The sequence below is a fragment of the Sitophilus oryzae genome, unplaced genomic scaffold, assembly GCF_002938485.1.
Source record: "Sitophilus oryzae breed Bouriz unplaced genomic scaffold, Soryzae_2.0 scaffold_2006_pilon_pilon, whole genome shotgun sequence".
NCBI classification, from domain to species: domain Eukaryota; kingdom Metazoa; phylum Arthropoda; class Insecta; order Coleoptera; family Curculionidae; genus Sitophilus; species Sitophilus oryzae.
This window is the reverse complement of record NW_022146732.1, coordinates 3,709,863-3,723,296: the sequence shown is the minus strand read 5'-3', so window position 1 is coordinate 3,723,296 and position 13,434 is coordinate 3,709,863. Positions and strand designations below refer to the sequence as shown.

The 13,434-nt window shown below is 33.4% G+C and overlaps 1 protein-coding gene across 4 annotated transcripts in view; it reads right to left on the bottom strand.

Annotated features, from left to right (window-relative positions):
• The window catches only part of LOC115883967 (homeotic protein antennapedia-like), a 449,763-nt gene that overhangs the window by 29,690 nt on the left and 406,639 nt on the right, over nucleotides 1–13,434 (bottom strand). The window lies entirely within an intron of this gene.

Genomic DNA, 13,434 nt, shown 5'->3' with positions numbered 1-13,434 from the left:
ATGGATATATTGATAAATGAGGTCTAAATTATAGAAAATGCACTGTCTACGAAAACTTGAAGGGATAGGTAAAAAATGGTATAATACAATTTGATAGACAATTTAATTGTGCATCTGATTCTCCTAAAATATACAGGGCATTCTATTTAAATTAAATAAGTTATTGCCGTTTGAAGCTAATAATTATTTAAAATAAATTTTTAGACACTCTGTATAAGGTAGTATTATTTTTATTATTGCAACATAATAACTGATCAATAAATAAACTTCAATAAATATTTAGTATTAAAAACATTGATACCCTTGGAGAAATGAAGCTTTAAAATTTTTACTGCAATTTCACAAAATTGAAAATATTTCAAAAACGGTAAGGTTTAAGTATAATAAACCTTAATCAAATTTACCTTTATTTTAATCGTAGAAACTAAAAATGTAATAATATACAGGGACACTCTGTATCTTGTAAAAATATTTTTAAATTGTAGCTCTAATAGTCCTTCAACGAACCCCAAACTTACAATTTGTAAACATCTCATCGTTTAGCTACAATACTCCGTGTCGTATGTGGTGAACAACCCTGTATAATCTAGGGCTAGGGCCGAGATATGGGGGTAAGAGACCGTTGGAAAATAGTTCTATTAGCAGTGACGGTTTTTGACTTTTTTTCAATTCGGTGTTTAGTTAAGTATCTGTGATCAATTAGATCATTATTTGATTTAATTTTATAGTGGTAAGATACTGTTGTTTTACCATATAGAATATGGTGAATATAAGCATCCAAAAGCAAAATAACCTACAGAAAATTCACCAGATACCACACAAGCTCTAAACAAATCATTTGGCTGAAAAATTCTATCAAATTACACACCTCATCGATGACACGACTACTTATTGCACTAGGCAACGACAAGCGCTCGATTTATATGATTTATATTTCGAAATTGAACGATAATTTGCCCAGCCGTTTTGCGGACGCGTCGCTCTCTCATCGTTTCGGATCCGCATCATCGCGCAAAGAAATTCGCCGTTATTATCGCTCTTACATCTCGGTAAGAACGTGTAATTTACAAAGAACCACGAGCCTCGTGGGGCTTTTTACTGCAATTGTTTTAAAGATACGAGTCCTGGGTTCCTGCTTTGTATTAACACTTTTATTTTTTAGTTTATTTAGTAACAAAGTAGTGTTATTTATATCAACACATCAACCAACTTATACCCTATATAGATAGAAATATTATGTTTTTTTGGTTGTATTTCGTTAGATAATATTGTTAATTTGAAGTCTCTGCTAAAAATACTAAAGTGCTATTTGATTTCGTTTTTTTTCTTTTTTTTTTTTGCTTCTGACGATAGAGATATGAGGGGTTCAGAAGAGAACTGGATCAACCCCTAGAAAATAATTATGGAGAAAATGAGAGTAACTTAATTAAAATTAAACAAGCTTGAGAAGAAAACTTGACACAATGCTTTATTTTATTTTAAATTGTATAATAGCAAACTAAAGTAACTCAAAATAGAACTGTGGTAATTTTTAAGAATGTTTGTTTATAGTTTTTTGGAAATAAGAAGAAACAGCAAATTGGTCGAAGGAATTTATCCTTATCATTTACTCTGATAAATGTTTAAATAAACTTTTCAAATTTCAATCCTTCATATTTTCTCAATGACTCGACCGATTTTCAAAAACTAAGCGGGAAAATATAGAGAATTGAAAGCTCTTTTCATTGCGGTGCTACTTGACCCCCCTTCCCATTTGAAAAGAGTTGGGGGATGACACCCCCGCTTAGAGGGTTGAAGATTTTGCAATAATTTTTGGGGCAAAATTTGTCCCCCTCACAAACAAAATTGACGTGTTTTTGGAACCTTGCCTTGCGGAACGTTTTCGATGGGCCACCCTGTATTTGCTCTTTCATAGATATTTTACACAAGTATAATATTACTACCGACCACTTATCCATTTCACATCCTTACCTAAAATAGCACACCTAATAATTCCAAGTTAGGATGCAAATATCTTGCTGTAGCATAACCCGCAATATGCATCATACTGCAACAAAACCCGCCTTATCCGAATTATTTTTGTGTTTTTTCTTTATAAAAATTAAATATTCATTTTTATTTCTAGAAAAACCAGTTACAAAACAATGATTCAACTCAATGGACACGTTTTTTTTTGTAAAATAACGCTTCAAATATTTGTTAAAACAGTTTTTGCGTATTATCTTAAAACAATATTTTTGCGATAAGGCTGGTTTTGCAACTTGACGCCTCAAAGAAATCTAGATTGAACTATGAAAAAGAACAATTAAAAAGCATACCTTATATTTTTTGGATACTGGTAGTTTTCAGTGGCACAAAAAATTAACCTTATTTTTTTTCTAATTTCAGATACAATCCTATCATCACTAGTCGCCGAATTGCTTCAAACTACTGACAAAAATAAACCTACCAAACCTCAGTGTACCCGGACCAGCAAAAATTGCCCATCTTTGTGCAATTGCAGCCAGGACAATAGAGCAATAAAAATAAATAGGTGCAATATTTCAAAATGGTTCAAACAGCTGGACGTCTAACCTCAATCCATGCCGCCATAACATGGCATGCCGGGCCCACAGACACAAATTCACGGAAAAGATCCATCCTTATCCGTCATAAACCCGCATACTCCTTGATAATAACTTAATCTATTCATTTATTATAAAGTTCGTATTAAATTTCTTCCTTCTGATGGCGTCATTCCTTCAATAAATACTGTATACAGGGATGGGTAGAATTCGTAATCTTTTTTATACATATTGTATATAAGCGATACTAATTTTACTTTTAGTTTTACGTATATATGTAAGGTACAGCAATGGGTAATCCATTGTCTCCATTTTTGGCTAATTTATTCATGAGCAGGTTTGAAGTGGAGGCTAAGAATCAGTTTGAGTATTTTCCAAGATGAATGGTTTAGGTATGTGGATGATATTTTTGCTGTTTTTGACACACATTCAGACACCATATACATTTCTTTCCATTAAATTTACGCATGAAATTGAGAACAACGACAGATTACCATTTCTAGATGTATTACTCATTAGAAATACTAATAATTGCCTGGAATTTGATATCTATAGAAAAAATACCACCACACGCAGATATATTCCTAATGAATCACATCATAGTGTTGAACATAAAATGGCTAGTTTAAATTTCTTAGTTCATAGGTTACTTATTTTCCCACTTTCCAACGAAAGATATGAAATAGAAAGAGATTACATTAGGAATGTAGCTGAGTGTAATGGATATTCTCCTTCACTAGTTGATAAATTAATTAGAAAACGTAGGTATAGGTTAATGATTTCTGAAAATTCGACTTTTCAAGTGGAGAAAGATACGTCTAAATATTTTTCAATACCGTTTGATAGAGAGTTATCCCGTGGTCTAAAAGTAATTTCTAAGAATGTTAATTATAAACTTGTGTATAGTGCTAATAATAAATTACAATAATTATTAGGTAATCCAAAGGATAAAACACCTCCACTGGAAAGGTCAGGTATTTATGAAATTTCTTGTAAAGATTGTAATCAGAAATATGTTGGGCAAACTAGAAGATCAATATTAACTAGATTTAAAGAACATTTAGCTCAGATAAGATATGGTAGACCGGATAAATCTTGCGTTGCCAAACATATTGTTGATAAAGAACATTGTATAGATCTTAATAATTTAAAATTAATTAAACAAGTCTCAAATTACAGGCAATTAGATGCATATGAAAGCATCAGAATTAATAAATGTAAAGATAGTATGAACAGAGTCAACGGTCCAATTCCTTCTCCATTAACTGTTACGCTCAGTGGGCTCTGACTCGGTTGGCTAGATTTTGCCACGCCCACTCGGTACCTACTGGGCGAGTATATAAACGCTCAACTTGTAGATTGTGCTTTAGTTTATAATCATCTGCTGATGATGCTAACATGGTTAGCGAAACGCGCGGCCAGTGTAAAAGTAAAAGTGTTTTGGTGTATTGTGGTGATTTAGTGTAATTTTATTTTGCTATATATGTTATGGTTAAGGTCCGATATTCGGTTAATATCGACATTACCCGGTTAATCTCGAGAATGACACACGACAAAACAACCAAAAACAAAATCATATCCAAACATTAACTCGTTAATGTCGACATTAACCAGACATCGGACTTTAACCGTAACATCAGATGCAAAAAAATGCAAATGCGAAAATTTTTAGCCCTATTATCATCTTTTTTTTTAAGTTAATTTTCAATATGACAAGGTGGCTTTGGTGATTATTGTGAACTATATACTACCATGAACTGCCCATCGTGTTCGACGTTTGGGAAATGCTTGGTAGGAGGCAGGAGGAAAATACCCTAATACAAAGTATTAGGATATTTTTTACAATTTTTTTTTGTTATTTGATTAATCCAGATGTTTCTTTAATATCGTTAGTTCTGTAGTCGTTATAAATGTTTATTAAAACCAGGACTGTACGTTTCAAGGAGGAAGTTCTAATCAAGGAGCCTCGGAAATATAGATTTGATCATCTAATCTATAATTGATAGTTTCCAATTTTTGAAAACTCGGATAGTTTTCTTAAAATTTACTAATGATTAAAATTCAAGGGTTAAGATACTCTGTCCTAAGTAAAAAATTATTGATTTGTTACAGCTCCAGCCCTGTCAGAATGCTTAATCCGGCCAAGTCGACCATTTTGATTAAGAAAAAAGAGGAAAAAGCTTTTCGGAACACTGACAAATGTGCCACATTAAATTTGAAGCTCGAAAGGACGTCCTGTTGCGCGAAGCCCCCCAAAATTGAGACGTGCACCCCGCAGACGTTACGCAAGAACTAGACCGGACCGATGAAAAGAGGCAGTAAATCTACGTCAGACGGCAGTGACAAGGTGGTGCCGCGGTACCACCTGAAGGAATTATCTAACAAGGACAAAGAAAGGTGCAGCTTTCGTATATCTTGGTTTAGTACACTGATAGAAATGTTCATTTCGATCTAGAGCAATTTCTCCTTGTCTAGACATTGATCAGCTTAAATAATGTCCATATACAGAGAAGACCAGGCTACTAGTAACATAGCAAGTTGCCGGACGAATTTACGTTTACCCAATTTGCGTTCGTATTCGAGATTCACTGCCGGCTAGTCAGGCAGTACGAAATTGCAGTTGTGCTTGGACTGGTCGGTCGTGACAGACTAGGAACACGACGCGAGGAGTGCCGAGTATTAATTATTTTCATTTTAAGTGTTTACCTTCACCTAAGGTAACATTTAAAATACAAATACTTAAATCTTTATTATTTGAGTGTGTTTACAAGCCAAAACTAAAAATAAATAAATGCCCTAAACCCAAAGAAAACTAAAATATTACTCTAAATAAAAAAATAGTTATATCAAGTGTTGAAAAAGACCACCTGTTTGTGCTAGACAGAAGCCTAGGCGGTCGTAAAATCCCCGTCTGACATTGGCTAACATATTAGGGCTAATAGTTTGGAAAGCCTCATATTTTTACTTGAAGCTCATCCATATTATTAGCCCTATTATAACCATACACTTTGGGTTTTACATAACCCCTCAAAAAGAAATCATTGGAAGAAAGATCTGGTGATCTAGCGGATCACACAATAGTTCCATATCCACTAATTAAACGGTTAAACACTTGCTTTAACTCCTGTTCTTCATTAATCAACACATTAACATTGTGTTTCTGTGGGGACACGCACCCATGTGTTTTAAAATTATTAATAACTCTTGATATAATAGGTAAAGATAGAATTGGCCTGTTTACAAAAGTTTGTGGAAAAATTCTTTGTATATCCCGATAAGACCTATTTTGGAAATACCATTTTACAATTTACAATTTGAATTTCCTCACGAACTTCGTAAACATCCATTATTTTACTTAAAAAATAAATTTTACACGAGAGCTGTAGCGAGAACCTATGTATTCGTTTTGGCTATTAAAACACGAATAAATACAAATTCTGTAACATTCTTATCACATATCTACCTATTTTTATTTTATGGCATTTTTTCGGCTGCTTTTTATCCGGCGGACGGGTATAGGTTAATTCGTCCGGTTCTGCCTATGTTACTACTACGGTGGTCCGGTCTGTATACTGTTCGGCACAAAATTCCACCACCCTAAAAATTTAACTACGTTTGATGTTTCATAACTTTTTATTTGGTGTAGGTCCAATGGAAACCAATTTGTCAGTGATTTATACCTTTGTTCATCATCATTGTCTAAATATATTCGTATTGTTTTTTTTGCGCAATCATATAAACTAATTTGTGTTTTGATTGATGTAAAACGTACTCTGTCATTTAAATTACAACCATATATTAAAAGTTCCATTTTGAAGCGAAACGTGAGGAATATTTCTATCTGTGTAGATACTAACTAAAGAAAGGCCTGTCTAGAATTCTGTCGTTTTTGGTTTTGACAGCCGCAGGTGAAAGGTTTTTTTGGACGTTTCTAGAGACGTTTTTGTTCCAATTCTCGTAGATAATTTATTGACAGTTCAAGATTAGGTATTTAGATTTCTTGCTCGAAATTAGGATAGTCGTAGTCGGTTCGAAAATGCAAATGTAAATAGTTTTGACCAACAACGAAACATAACCCAGACAGAATAAAAATAGTTTTTTATAATTGTCTTGAAAGTTCACATAATTTGATTCCTATAATATAATAAACTCAGAAAAATTTCTGAGCATTATACAGGGTGTCCCAATATTCCGTGGGCATAGAATTACTACGTATTTTTGGAATCAAAATAAGTTCATTGGACACAATTTACCTCTATACAAAAATGCTTAGTTTGTCCGCAAGAGGGCATCAAACTTTAGAAAGAATAAACAAATTTTTCAGATATTTTAAGAACCGTTATACCGACTTGAATGAAATTTTGGCTGTCTATGTTTTACTAAGTGCTGTAACATTTGACTTTTACAAAAATCAAGAAAATTAAGAGGAAGGCTCAGGGGTAGTTTTGACTCGTCCTCTTAATACCTGCAACCTATCTACAACCTAACCATCCCTACGTAAATCTATACTAATATATAAAATCCTTAAGTGACTGACATACTCATTAATCACGATCCTGCTCAAACCAATCAACGTAAGAAGCCCAATTTTGGCATACAGGTTGATTCTAGTGTGTAGAGGTTCGATAAGAAGGGATTTTTCGAAATTCCAGTTCCAAGAGGGTGAAACCACCCTTCAAATATTACAATATTTTTTATTTAAAAAACGGTCAAGTTTCCGAAAAAACGCTTAAACTCGTATATTTTATTTGTTTTTTTTACATATTTTAAGATTTTTTAAAAATGTATACAAGGTGTTTCGAAAAGTCTGGTCATGGATTAAGCACGATCCTGCTTAAAGCACTTGACGTAAAAAGCTGATTTTTGGAAAACAGATTGACTTTAGGGTGTAGAGGTTCGATAAGAAGGGATTTTTCGAAACTCGAATTCTAAGGGGGTGAAACTATCCCTCAAATATTAAAATATTTTTTTATTTAAAAACCGGTGAGTTTTTCGGAAAAACTCTTAAACACGTATATTTTATTTTGTTGTTTTACATATTTTAAGATTTTTATAAATTAATACAGGGTGTTTCATAAAATATGGCCATTGAGTACTCACGATTCTGCTTAAACTGTTTGACGTTTTAAGCTGATTTTGGTAAACGGATTGACTGTGGGGTGTAGAGGTTCGATAAGGAGGGGTTTCTCGAATCTCAAATTCCAAGAGGGTGAAAACGCCCCTCAAATATTACAATATTTGTTATTTAAGAAACGGTTAGTCTTTCGGGAAAACGCTTGGACAAGCATAATTTATTTGCTTTTTTTACATATTTTGAATTTTTTTAAAAAATCATACAGGGTGTTCCAAAAAGTTGGGTAATTTCTTAACCACGATTCTGCTCAAACTGCTTGACGTAAAAAGCTTATTTCAAGTAAACGGATTTTTCAAAGCAAACGGATTTTTCGAAAGTCAAATTCCAACGAGATGAAACTACCCCTCAAATATTACCAAGTTATATAATAATATCGCCATATTGTTTTTTCTCATGCTGACATAAATGTGAGAAAATGTTATCTAGTTTGTATGTTAATGTAAATTCTTGCTTTGCTTTATCATCACTGAATGAACATCACTGAATGAACATAATTCCACCGATGACAGATTTTCTTTTTGACTAGTTTTACTATGTTTTTGTGTCTAGACTAACCGGTAGTAGTACTATTATGAGAGAGTGTGTAGAGATTGCTTGTTCGTGTTTCCTTCACGCGCAGATTTAACTGTCCCGTGTATGGGAGCCTTTAGTTAGTAATAAAATAAAGCGAAACAGATATATCGATATTTTTGAAATGGCTTGAATAACTTAGAAAGCAAATAGACTATTAATGATCTAAACAAAATTATTAACCTAATTAAATATACAAAAGATCATTAAACTTAGCATAACAACGGTTTAATATTTAATTAGATACGGTTGGTTTCGGAATTTGTTCTAAATCCAAAAGTGATTTATGATAACCGGGGTAGCATTCCTCGTTACGCTGTAGACTTCAAAAATGTTGCCTAGTTGTTCCTTGGTCAAACAACATAACTGTAGAATTTATTTCTTAATAGAAACATAATATTTAATGGTCAAAGAATAACAGTTTTTGTAAAATTTCGATGTCAATTCGAAAAATTTATCAAAGAAATTGTAGAATTGAATGAATATTCTTTCTTTCTTGAATATTTGTATGAAATAATATAAGAGTATTATTAAAGATAGTAGATAATAAAGATACTAGTATGGATGGACACAACACTGGATATGGTAGAAGGATATACAGACCGGCCCACCGTAGTAGTAACATAGGCAGAACCGGACGAATTAGCGTATACCCGTCCGCCGGATAAAAAGCAGGCGAAAAAATGCGATAAAATAAAAATAGGTAGATATGTGATAAGAATGTTTCAGAATTTGTATTTATTCGTGTTTTAATAGCCAAAACGAATACATAGATTCTCGCGACAGTTCTCGTGTAAAATTTATTTTTTAAGTAAAATAATGGATGTTTACGATGTTAAAATTCGAATTGTAAAATGGTATTTCCAAAATAGGTCTTATCGGGATATACAAACAATTTTTCCACAAACTTTTGTAAACAGGCCAATTCCATCTTTACCTACTCTATCAAGAGTTATTAATAATTTTGAAACACATGGGTGCGTGTTCCCACAAAAACACAAAAAGCCTGATGTGTTGATTAATGAAGAACAGGAGTTAAAGCAAGTGTTCATTTGTGCTACCGTGGATCAAAATCCCACGTTTTCAAGTAATCAAATTGCTGAGGTGGTTGTCCTGCCCATAATGCCCGTATTGTTCAAGAATATTTGAACAATACTTTTCCCAACTGTTTAATTAGTCGACATGGAACTATTTTGTAGCCCGCTAGATCACCAGATCTTTCTCCCAATGATTTATTTTTGTGGGGTTATGTAAAATCCAAAGTGTATGGTCATAATAGGGCTAATAATCTGGATGGGCTTCAAGTAAAAATACGAGAGGCTTTCCAAATTATTAGCCCTAATATGTTAGCCAATGTCAGATGGGGATTTTACGACTGCCTAGGCTTCTGTCTAGCACAAGAAGATGGTCTTTTTGAACACTTATTATAACTTTTTTTTATTTAGAGTAATATTTTAGTTTTTTGGGGTTTAGAGAATTTGATTATTTTTAGTTTTGGCTTGTAAACACACTCAAATAATTAATATTTAAGTATTTTCATTTTAAACGTTACCGAAATAAAAGTGAAGGTAAACACTTAAAATGAAAATAATAAATACTCGGCACTCCTCGCATCGTATTCCTAGTCTGTCACGACCGACCCGTCCAAGCACAACTGCAACTGCGTATTGCCCAGTGTTGCCACTACCAAAATTTTATTTTCGGTAGATAACTTGGTCAAAATTCGGCAGGAATCGGTAGATGCGATATTTAACACGTATTTCTATTAAGATGTGCTAAAAGTAAGTCATTTTTGGGGTATAAAAAAGATACATGAAAAATACAAACAACACAATATCGTTTTAGTTGCAAAAAATCAGAATTTTTTCCTATAGACCGTCTTGCAAAGCCCCTCCAAATATAAGTATATTGCCTAAAATTATTCCAACATATTTTTGGATACTTTTAGGAATTTTAATTTTAATCTAGGTACTTAATAATTCAAAGTTAATAATCGTTTAGCAACAGTGGAATTCACTAGATACGTAGAAAGTTTACTACTAATACAACTATTTTTTGGAAATTTGAGACTTTTTCATCCTTTTATCCTTAAAAAAGCACAACCTCTACTTAGTCTTCTTTATAGGTTTCAAAGATCGGGATTTCCTCCCGTAATGGAATAATTAGGATTAGGAACATCTATACGAAAATAAGTGTAAAAAGTAAAGAGGTTACCCTCAACAAAACAATGAAAATTTCTCTGATAATAATAGGTGTACGGTAATTTCCCGACGGTTGTTTATATGTCATTGGTCGTATTTGTGAGTCAAGAAAATATAACTCATTAGAAATTTTGTACAAATTGTACTATAAAATTCTTTTTTAATATCTATGACACTAAAATATTCCGAAGAATGAAAATCGGTAGAAAATATAGTATTTTCGGTAGATCGGTAGATGGCCTGCCAAATCGGTAGATCTACCGAAAAATCGGTAGAAGTGGCATCACTGGTACTGCCTGACCAGCCGACTAGCCGGCAGTGAATCTCGTGTACGAATGCAAAACGGGTAAACGGAAATTATGTTACTAGTAGCCTGATGGTCTTCTCTGTACATGTATATCTGGGACAACTAATACACACCTTGGGATCTCTACTACCAAAAATCAAGAGAATAATTAAGTTAGCATGGAGTACTTATGGAAAAAACTCAATTATATTCAAATCTAGATTGCCACTTTATCTAAAGAAGAAAACATTCGACCAATGTATACTACCAGTCATGACCTATGCATGCGAAACCTTATTGATACTTAAAACGGACACATTATGAGGAAACTACATACTCGCACCATGGTCAATGGAACGAAATATGCTGGAAATAACCAAGAAAGACTGTAAAAGAACAGAGTGGATACGATAAAAGATCCAGGCAAGAGATGTTATCAACAGAATCAAATCCCCCAAGTGGCAATGGGCAGAACACCTGTGAAGAAGGACGGATGGACCACAAAAATCACAGCATGGTACCCACGAGGAATTAAGAGACCTAAAAGAAGACCAAACCTGTGATGGTACCATGATATTACGAAATTAGCAGGGATAACATGCCCGCATAGCCTTCTTCTTAAGGTGCCGTGCAGGTTCCTGCATAGGCGTTCATCTTTTTCTTCCTCTTCAGATGGTTCTGTTAACTGCCGCGACTTGGAGTGCTTGGAAGTCCTGTATGCCTGTCCAATGATGAATATTTCTCAGCCAGGATAGCTTCCTTCGTCCTATTCCCCTTTTGCCCCCCTCCATTTTACCCTGGAGAATCAGACGCTGAAAGTGATAGCGTTCTCCACGTAGTATGTGTCCCAAATAGGCTATTTTCCTCTTATTGATGATTTCGAAGAGTTCACGTTGTTCCAGACCAGCTCTTCTGAGAATGTCTTTATTCCTCACACGGTCCACCCAGAGCATTCGTCGTTGGGTCCACATTTCGAAGGCTTCAATTCGGTTTATTGTTGCTACCTTCAGTGTCCATGCTTCCACACCATATAACAAAACGGACCAAACATAGCACTTCACCATTCTGTATCTAAGGCCGAAGTTCAAATTCCTATCTGTGAGAAATCTTCGCAGTCTCAGAAAAGTAGATCCTGCTTGTTCGATCCTGCATTTGATCTCCTGATCTGGATCCCACGTTTCGTTAACCATGCATCCCAAATATTTAAATTGTGTGACCTGCTTGATGACCTATCCATTTAAGTAAATTCTAGTGTTCGGAATATTGTTTCTGCTAACAGCCATAAATTTAGTTTTTGTAGTATTTATGGTTAAACCCAGTCTTTGACTTTCACTGTTAACCTTATTTAGAAGGATTTGGAGATCATTTGCATTGTCTGCCAATATCACTGTGTCATCCGCATATCGGATATTATTAATTGGAATGCCATTTATTTTCAAACCAATGGGACTATCGGACATTGACTCAGTGAATGCTCTTTCCACATATAAATTGAACAACATTGGAGACAGAATACACCCTTGCCTTACCCCCTTTTTTATTTCAAAATCTTCTGTTACTCCCACGCTATGTATACGAATTTCAGCTTTTTGGTTCCAATACAAATTACTGATGAGCCTTATATCTTTTCCATCAAGCCCGCATAGCCAAGAATAGACAATAATGGGCCCAATTACAAAGAGAGTATCTAAATATGTGACAGAGGCTACACCATAATTGGAAATGGTGGAATAAGCTAAAAATAATCATGATAATGAAATGTTCTTTCCAATAATGTCAAAAACCTATGGATCGAAGTAAAAAAACAACCCAAAAAAATTAATAAATATTAAAAAAAAAATTAGAGATTTGTTTTTTCGTAGCCTAAAAACTTCGTTTTTCTTAATAACAGCGCGTTTTAATTGAAGGTAATTTAGTATACACGCGATTTCTCAATCTACGTCAATTACAAGCCTGCGGGAGGTTTATCCTAAAAGGAAATAAATATTCCTAAGGATATTATGGAAGGAAAAACGAAAAGGAATTAATGGGAAATAAATGTATTTTTTACGGACATTCTACTATGAAAAAGGAAGTAGTTTCCTTCATTAAGGTCTGGTTTTATAAATATTTTAGAAAATCATATTTTATATATAAGACGTTTTATTTTAATATCATCATATTAAAAGTATTTCTCTTAAGTAATTCATAAAAGTTTGTAAGCTTAATATATTCATCTACCGAAATTTAAACATGAAAAAATTTGTATGGTAATCTATCAAATATAATTTGACAGATTTATTGGACAATATGTTAAATATGTCAAAAGAAAAGCATACAAATTCAATGCTAAATCACCTGGCAACTATGTCTAATAAAGTATAGTTTTTTTTTCAAGAGTTGAATGAAAATATTTGATTGTAACCAAACAGAGGGACCGAATTGTGATAGATTTTTTTATAAAGAAATAGACAAAATAAAATAAAGTCATGGATATTTTTTTTCATATAGCACTGTTACTAGAGTATAATATGGTATATTTATTAAACAACTCTTCAAAATATTAAAAGAATCCTGTCAATCTTGAGATTCTTTTCCCAAAAAAATTATGTTTTTAAGCTTCACTCCGGAAGAAAAAAGATTTAACATACAAAGATTCTTTCTTGCTTTTCCCTTAGTCTAACAGACACAATAAATAAG